This window comes from Pseudophryne corroboree, chromosome 6, assembly GCF_028390025.1.
Source record: "Pseudophryne corroboree isolate aPseCor3 chromosome 6, aPseCor3.hap2, whole genome shotgun sequence".
NCBI lineage: Eukaryota > Metazoa > Chordata > Amphibia > Anura > Myobatrachidae > Pseudophryne > Pseudophryne corroboree.
In genome coordinates, this window is record NC_086449.1 from 173,691,492 (window position 1) to 173,700,920 (window position 9,429).

General features: G+C 48.5%; 1 protein-coding gene across 5 annotated transcripts in view; it reads right to left on the reverse strand.

Annotated features, from left to right (window-relative positions):
• The window catches only part of DUSP26 (dual specificity phosphatase 26), a 94,936-nt gene that overhangs the window by 61,450 nt on the left and 24,057 nt on the right, over positions 1–9,429 (reverse strand). The window contains exon 1 of one of the 5 annotated variants that reach the window (XM_063930384.1): positions 33–113. The exons of the other annotated variants lie outside the window; for them this stretch is intronic. The gene's annotated coding sequence lies outside the window, so the exon portion shown is untranslated. Of the gene's footprint in view, positions 1–32; positions 114–9,429 lie in introns of those variants that run through there. 5 annotated transcript variants of the gene reach the window in all.

Consider the following 9,429-nt stretch of genomic DNA (forward strand, 5'->3'; position numbering starts at 1 on the left):
ATTATGATGTCACAATGAATTCAGCAACTTACCAGAGAGCTAAGCTCTCATAAAGGCCTGATTCTGAGTCAGACATAGTGGAGCGATGTTTTTCCTCTGGGCATGCGTCTCCGATGGTGCTCGTACAGAGGCACAGGGCCTAATTCAGAGTTGATTGTAGCAGCAAATTTGTTAGCAGTTGGGCAAAACCATGTGCACTGCAGGGGAGGCAGATATAACATGTGCAGAGAGAGTTAGATTTGGGTGGGTTATTTTGTTTCTGTGCAGGGTAAATGCTGGCTGCTTTATTTTTACACTGCAATGTAGATTTCATTTTGAACACACCCAATCCAAATCTATCTATTGCTCCCCCCCCCCCCTCGCAGTGCACATGGTTTTGCCCAACTGCCAACAAATTTGCTGCGATCAACTCTGAATTACCCCCACGGTACACAAGGGCATGTAGGGAGTGCAGCTGCTATGTGGCCTAGAGCTGTGCAGGGCCCACCTTCCCTCTCACAGTTCCATACGTTATATACATTTTTCACCATTGAGTGATACATAGGGGCCCATAAAAACTTTTGTCTTGGGGCCTTCAATATATCTAGGTATGCCCCTAGACCTGCTCATTGTCAGTGTCGGACTGGGGCATGTAGGGCCCACCGGGGGAATGCAGTGGTAGGGGGCCTATGTTAGGGGTGTGGCCAGTCTGCAGAGGGGGTGTGGCCTGCCACCTCATTGGTTTGACTAACCATTAGAGAGTGCAACATCTGGGCCCCTTCATAAATATATACAATAAATTCAGCTGCTGCATGCATGATAATGTACCAGATTAATCATACCTCCCAACTGTCCCGATTTTCGCGGGACAGTCCCGTTTTTTGGGGACTGTCCCGCTGTCCCACCCGCGGGCCGCAGTGTCCCGCGGTGGGGGGGGGGGGGCAGTTCGGAGTCTCTGTCACCCGCTGCCCTGCTTAGCAGAGCAGCGGTGAATAGACGCTGTGCGCATGCGCACAGCGTCTATTCAGTGCAGACAGAGGGAGAGGAGGCATGCCAGCGGCTCACAGAGCGCTGGGCATGCCCCCTCAGTGACGAAAACGGGGGCGTGACTCGCGATCGCGGGTCCTCCCGCGAAACCACGCCCCCTGTTCGCAGGCCACGCCCCCTTTTCGGAGTGTCCCGCTTCCCCGAAGAAGAAAGTTGGGAGGTATGGATTAATAACAGCAATGCACTGTAGAAAATACACCATAGTCCAGTATAATGTAACATATGTATAATGTATAAATCAAGTGCACAGTCTGGAACCTGATCCTTAGAGCAGGAGGTGGGCCCACAGGCAGTAGGGCCTACCGGTGGTTTCCCCTGTACCCCTGTGGGCCAGTCCAAGCCTGCTCATTGTAATGTGGTATACAATTAACTGGAGGGCATTTTTTTTTACAAAATATAAAATGGTGCACTGTAATGTGGCTCATTATGAACTGAAGGCTGTATAATATAGCAAAGATTATGAACTGGGGACATTGTATGTCATAATGTGAATTGATGTAAAGTGAACTAGGGCACTAACATAGTTTAGAAAGTGAACCAAGGCACTATTTTGCTCCATCACTGCTGTGGTGAGGTGTCTCTTCAGAAACATTACGACAATGGCCCCTTCAAAATGTTGCTATGCAGTGGCGCACACAGGTGGGGGTTCTGAGTACCCAGAAACCCCCCCTGACAGACCAATTTTGATTCCCCACACAATAGAGCCGCCTGTCGCGGCCCGCGATTAAGCTCTGCCCCCAAGCATTGGCTCCGCCCCTTATTCAAACACCCGCGAGTCGCGGGTTGTGCACTGTGCAGAGCGTATCACCTTGATGCGTGTCCACGCTGCTGCTGTGATCTCTCGTCGCCCACCCTACTCCAGGGGGAGTCAATGCTGCTGCTGTGTGCTCATGTTCCCACTTCCCAGAGGTACTGTACTTTATTTAATTCCTCCTTGAGTACAGTTTCAATCTTTTATATGTATATATACACACACACACACACACACACACACACACACACACACACACACACACACACACACATATAGTATATATATATATATATATATATATATACACACATATACATACACACATACAGTATATATAAATTTATTTATTTATTTATTTTTCCTCAAGATTGTATTTCCAGCACTCTAATGAGCCCTGGGCGATAATACTGAAAGATATGAACGATCTCGTTCATTAATGAACGAGATACCGTTCATATCTTTCGGTATGGAGGCACCAGCGATAAACGATGCACGGCCCCGCGGTCGTTCATCGCTGGTGCCCCGTCGCTTGTGCATGCAGGCCATATTTGCCTGCACTGCTATGGAGCCGGGTGACGGGGGAGTGAAGAAACTAGAGATGAGCGGGTTCGGTTTCTCTGAATCCGAACCCGCACGAACTTCATGTTTTTTTTCACGGGTCCGAGCGACTCGGATCTTCCCGCCTTGCTCGGTTAACCCGAGCGCGCCCGAACGTCATCATGACGCTGTCGGATTCTCGCGAGACTCGGATTCTATATAAGGAGCCGCGCGTCGCCGCCATTTTCACACGTGCATTGAGATTGATAGGGAGAGGACGTGGCTGGCGTCCTCTCCATTTAGATTAGAAGAGAGAGAGAGAGAGAGATTGACCTGATTTACTGGAGCTTAGGAGTACTGTAGAAGTGTAGAGAGTGCAGAGTTTACTAGTGACTGACCACAGTGACCACCAGACAGTGCAGTTTTATTTATTATATCCGTTCTCTGCCTGAAAAAAACGATACACACAGTGACTCAGTCACATACCATATCTGTGTGCACTGCTCAGCCCAGTGTGCTGCATGTATATATATCTGACTGTGCTCAGCTCACACAGCTTATAATTGTGGGGGAGACTGGGGAGCACTGCAGTGCCAGTTAATAGTTATAGGTTATAGCAGGAGCCAGGAGTACATATTATATTAAAATTAAACAGTGCACACTTTTGCTGCAGGAGTGCCACTGCCAGTGTGACTGACCAGTGACCTGACCACACTGACCACCAGTATAGTTAGTAGTATACTATATTGTGTGATTGCCTGAAAAAGTTAAACACTCGTCGTGTGACTTCACTTGTGTGGTGTTTTTTTTTTTATTCTATAAAAAACTCATTCTGCTGACAGACAGTGTCCAGCAGGTCCGTCATTATATAATATATACCTGTCCGGCTGCAGTAGTGATATATATATATTTTTTATATCATTATTTATCATCCAGTCGCAGCAGACACAGTACGGTAGTTCACGGCTGTAGCTACCTCTGTGTCGGCACTCGGCAGTCCGTCCATAATTGTATACCACCTACCCGTGGTTTTTTTTTCTTTCTTCTTTATACATACATACTACTACATCTCTTTATCAACCAGTCTATATTAGCAGCAGACACAGTACAGTACGGTAGTTCACGGCTGTAGCTACCTCTGTGTCGGCACTCGGCAGTCCGTCCATAATTGTATACCACCTACCCGTGGTTTTTTTTTCTTTCTTCTTTATACATACATACTACTACATCTCTTTATCAACCAGTCTATATTAGCAGCAGACACAGTACAGTACGGTAGTTCACGGCTGTAGCTACCTCTGTGTCGGCACTCGGCAGTCCGTCCATAATTGTATACCACCTACCCGTGGTTTTTTTTTCTTTCTTCTTTATACATACATACTACTACATCTCTTTATCAACCAGTCTATATTAGCAGCAGACACAGTACGGTAGTTCACGGCTGTAGCTACCTCTGTGTCGGCACTCGGCAGTCCGTCCATAATTGTATACCACCTACCCGTGGTTTTTTTTTCTTTCTTCTTTATACATACATACTACTACATCTCTTTATCAACCAGTCTATATTAGCAGCAGACACAGTACAGTACGGTAGTCCACGGCTGTAGCTACCTCTGTGTCGGCACTCGGCAGTCCGTCCATAATTGTATACCACCTACCCGAGGTTTTTTTTTCTTTCTTCTTTATACATACATACTACTACATCTCTTTATCAACCAGTCTATATTAGCAGCAGACACAGTACAGTACGGTAGTTCACGGCTGTAGCTACCTCTGTGTCGGCACTCGGCAGTCCGTCCATAATTGTATACCACCTACCCGTGGTTTTTTTTTCTTTCTTCTTTATACATACATACATACTACTACATCTCTTTATCAACCAGTCTATATTAGCAGCAGACACAGTACAGTACGGTAGTTCACGGCTGTAGCTACCTCTGTGTCGGCACTCGGCAGTCCGTCCATAATTGTATACCACCTACCCGTGGTTTTTTTTTCTTTCTTCTTTATACATACATACTACTACATCTCTTTATCAACCAGTCTATATTAGCAGCAGACACAGTACAGTACGGTAGTTCACGGCTGTAGCTACCTCTGTGTCGGCACTCGGCAGTCCGTCCATAATTGTATACCACCTACCCGAGGTTTTTTTTTCTTTCTTCTTTATACATACATACTACTACATCTCTTTATCAACCAGTCTATATTAGCAGCAGACACAGTACAGTACGGTAGTTCACGGCTGTAGCTACCTCTGTGTCGGCACTCGGCAGTCCGTCCATAATTGTATACCACCTACCCGAGGTTTTTTTTTCTTTCTTCTTTATACATACATACTACTACATCTCTTTATCAACCAGTCTATATTAGCAGCAGACACAGTACAGTACGGTAGTTCACGGCTGTAGCTACCTCTGTGTCGGCACTCGGCAGTCCGTCCATAATTGTATACCACCTACCCGTGGTTTTTTTTTCTTTCTTCTTTATACATACATACTACTACATCTCTTTATCAACCAGTCTATATTAGCAGCAGACACAGTACAGTACGGTAGTTCACGGCTGTAGCTACCTCTGTGTCGGCACTCGGCAGTCCGTCCATAATTGTATACTAGTATCCATCCATCTCCATTGTTTACCTGAGGTGCCTTTTAGTTGTGCCTATTAAAATATGGAGAACAAAAATGTTGAGGTTCCAAAATTAGGGAAAGATCAAGATCCACTTCCACCTCGTGCTGAAGCTGCTGCCACTAGTCATGGCCGAGACGATGAAATGCCAGCAACGTCGTCTGCCAAGGCCGATGCCCAATGTCATAGTACAGAGCATGTCAAATCCAAAACACCAAATATCAGTAAAAAAAGGACTCCAAAACCTAAAATAAAATTGTCGGAGGAGAAGCGTAAACTTGCCAATATGCCATTTACCACACGGAGTGGCAAGGAACGGCTGAGGCCCTGGCCTATGTTCATGGCTAGTGGTTCAGCTTCACATGAGGATGGAGGCACTCAGCCTCTCGCTAGAAAAATGAAAAGACTCAAGCTGGCAAAAGCAGTAGCACCGCAAAGAACTGTGCGTTCTTCGAAATCCCAAATCCACAAGGAGAGTCCAATTGTGTCGGTTGCGATGCCTGACCTTCCCAACACTGGACGTGAAGAGCATGCGCCTTCCACCATTTGCACGCCCCCTGCAAGTGCTGGAAGGAGCACCCGCAGTCCAGTTCCTGATAGTCAGATTGAAGATGTCAGTGTTGAAGTACACCAGGATGAGGAGGATATGGGTGTTGCTGGCGCTGGGGAGGAAATTGACCAGGAGGATTCTGATGGTGAGGTGGTTTGTTTAAGTCAGGCACCCGGGGAGACACCTGTTGTCCGTGGGAGGAATATGGCCGTTGACATGCCTGGTGAAAATACCAAAAAAATCAGCTCTTCAGTGTGGAACTATTTCAACAGAAATGCGGACAACAGGTGTCAAGCCGTGTGTTCCCTTTGTCAAGCTGTAATAAGTAGGGGTAAGGACGTTAACCACCTCGGAACATCCTCCCTTATACGTCACCTGCAGCGCATTCATAATAAGTCAGTGACAAGTTCAAAAACTTTGGGTGACAGCGGAAGCAGTCCACTGACCAGTAAATCCCTTCCTCTTGTAACCAAGCTCACGCAAACCACCCCACCAACTCCCTCAGTGTCAATTTCCTCCTTCCCCAGGAATGCCAATAGTCCTGCAGGCCATGTCACTGGCAATTCTGACGAGTCCTCTCCTGCCTGGGATTCCTCCGATGCATCCTTGCGTGTAACGCCTACTGCTGCTGGCGCTGCTGTTGTTGCTGCTGGGAGTCGATGGTCATCCCAGAGGGGAAGTCGTAAGACCACTTTTACTACTTCCACCAAGCAATTGACTGTCCAACAGTCCTTTGCGAGGAAGATGAAATATCACAGCAGTCATCCTACTGCAAAGCGGATAACTGAGGCCTTGGCATCCTGGGTGGTGAGAACCGTGGTTCCGGTATCCATCATTACTGCAGAGCCAACTAGAGACTTGTTGGAGGTACTGTGTCCCCGGTACCAAATACCATCTAGGTTCCATTTCTCTAGGCAGGCGATACCGAAAATTTACACAGACCTCAGAAAAAGAGTCACCAGTGTCCTAAAAAATGCAGCTGTACCCAATGTCCACTTAACCACGGACATGTGGACAAGTGGAGCAGGGCAGGGTCAGGACTATATGACTGTGACAGCCCACTGGGTAGATGGGGTGGTCTTCTGTTTGCCGGCGGTCGGGCTCCCGGCGCTCAGTATACCGGCGCCGGGAGCCCGACAGCCGGCATACCGACACTTATTTTCCCTCGTGGGGGTCCACGACCCCCATAGAGGGAGAATAAAATAGTGTGGCGCGCGTAGCGTGGCGAGCGCAGCGAGCCCGCAAGGGGCTCATTTGCGCTCGCCAAGCTGTCGGTAAGCCGGCGGTCGGGCTCCCGGCGCCGGGATGCTGGTCGCCGGGAGCCCGACCGCCGGCCAGCCGTAGTGAACCCGGTAGATGTATGGACTCCCGCCGCAAGAACAGCAGCGGCGGCACCAGTAGCAGCATCTCGCAAACGCCAACTCTTTCCTAGGCAGGCTACGCTTTGTATCACCGGTTTCCAGAATACGCACACAGCTGAAAACCTCTTACGGCAACTGAGGAAGATTATCGCGGAATGGCTTACCCCAATTGGACTCTCCTGTGGATTTGTGGCATCGGACAACGCCAGCAATATTGTGTGTGCATTAAATATGGGCAAATTCCAGCACGTCCCATGTTTTGCACATACCTTGAATTTGGTGGTGCAGAATTATTTAAAAAACGACAGGGGCGTGCAAGAGATGCTGTCGGTGGCCAGAAGAATTGCGGGACACTTTCGGCGTACAGGCACCACGTACAGAAGACTGGAGCACCACCAAAAACTACTGAACCTGCCCTGCCATCATCTGAAGCAAGAAGTGGTAACGAGGTGGAATTCAACCCTCTATATGCTTCAGAGGTTGGAGGAGCAGCAAAAGGCCATTCAAGCCTATACAATTGAGCACGATATAGGAGGTGGAATGCACCTGTCTCAAGCGCAGTGGAGAATGATTTCAACGTTGTGCAAGGTTCTGCTGCCCTTTGAACTTGCCACACGTGAAGTCAGTTCAGACACTGCCAGCCTGAGTCAGGTCATTCCCCTCATCAGGCTTTTGCAGAAGAAGCTGGAGACATTGAAGGAGGAGCTAACACGGAGCGATTCCGCTAGGCATGTGGGACTTGTGGATGGAGCCCTTAATTCGCTTAACAAGGATTCACGGGTGGTCAATCTGTTGAAATCAGAGCACTACATTTTGGCCACCGTGCTCGATCCTAGATTTAAAGCCTACCTTGGATCTCTCTTTCCGGCAGACACAAGTCTGCTGGGGTTGAAAGACCTGCTGGTGAGAAAATTGTCAAGTCAAGCGGAACGCGACCTGTCAACATCTCCTCCTTCACATTCTCCCGCAACTGGGGGTGCGAGGAAAAGGCTCAGAATTCCGAGCCCACCCGCTGGCGGTGATGCAGGGCAGTCTGGAGCGACTGCTGATGCTGACATCTGGTCCGGACTGAATGACCTGACAACGATTACGGACATGTCGTCTACTGTCACTGCATATGATTCTCTCACCATTGAAAGAATGGTGGAGGATTATATGAGTGACCGCATCCAAGTAGGCACGTCACACAGTCCATACTTATACTGGCAGGAAAAAGAGGCAATTTGGAGGCCATTGCACAAACTGGCTTTATTCTACCTAAGTTGCCCTCCCACAAGTGTGTACTCCGAAAGAGTGTTTAGTGCCGCCGCTCACCTTGTCAGCAATCGGCGTACGAGGTTACATCCAGAAAATGTGGAGAAGATGATGTTCATTAAAATGAATTATAATCAATTCCTCCGCGGAGACATTGACCAGCAGCAATTGCCTCCACAAAGTACACAGGGAGCTGAGATGGTGGATTCCAGTGGGGACGAATTGATAATCTGTGAGGAGGGGGATGTACACAGTGATATATCGGAGGATGATGATGAGGTGGACATCTTGCCTCTGTAGAGCCAGTTTGTGCAAGGAGAGATTAATTGCTTCTTTTTTTGGGGGGGTCCAAACCAACCCGTCATATCAGTCACAGTCGTGTGGCAGACCCTGTCACTGAAATGATGGGTTGGTTAAAGTGTGCATGTCCTGTTTTGTTTATACAACATAAGGGTGGGTGGGAGGGCCCAAGGACAATTCCATCTTGCACCTCTTTTTTCTTTTATTTTTCTTTGCGTCATGTGCTGTTTGGGGAGGGTTTTTTGGAAGGGACATCCTGCGTGACACTGCAGTGCCACTCCTAAATGGGCCCGGTGTTTGTGTCGGCCACTAGGGTCGCTTATCTTACTCACACAGTCAGCTACCTCATTGCGCCTCTTTTTTTCTTTGCGTCATGTGCTGTTTGGGGAGTGTTTTTTGGAAGGGCCATCCTGCGTGACACTGCAGTGCCACTCCTAGATGGGCCCGGTGTTTGTGTCGGCCACTAGGGTCGCTAATCTTACTCACACAGCTACCTCATTGCGCCTCTTTTTTTCTTTGCGTCATGTGCTGTTTGGGGAGTGTTTTTTGGAAGGGCCATCCTGCGTGACACTGCAGTGCCACTCCTAGATGGGCCCGGTGTTTGTGTCGGCCACTAGGGTCGCTAATCTTACTCACACAGCTACCTCATTGCGCCTCTTTTTTTCTTTGCGTCATGTGCTGTTTGGGGAGTGTTTTTTGGAAGGGCCATCCTGCGTGACACTGCAGTGCCACTCCTAGATGGGCCCGGTGTTTGTGTTGGCCACTAGGGTCGCTAATCTTACTCACACAGCTACCTCATTGCGCCTCTTTTTTTCTTTGCGTCATGTGCTGTTTGGGGAGGGTTTTTTGGAAGGGACATCCTGCGTGACACTGCAGTGCCACTCCTAAATGGGCCCGGTGTTTGTGTCGGCCACTAGGGTCGCTAATCTTACTCACACAGCTACCTCATTGCGCCTCTTATTTTCTTTGCGTCATGTGCTGTTTGGGGAGGGTTTTTTGGAAGGGACATCCTGCGT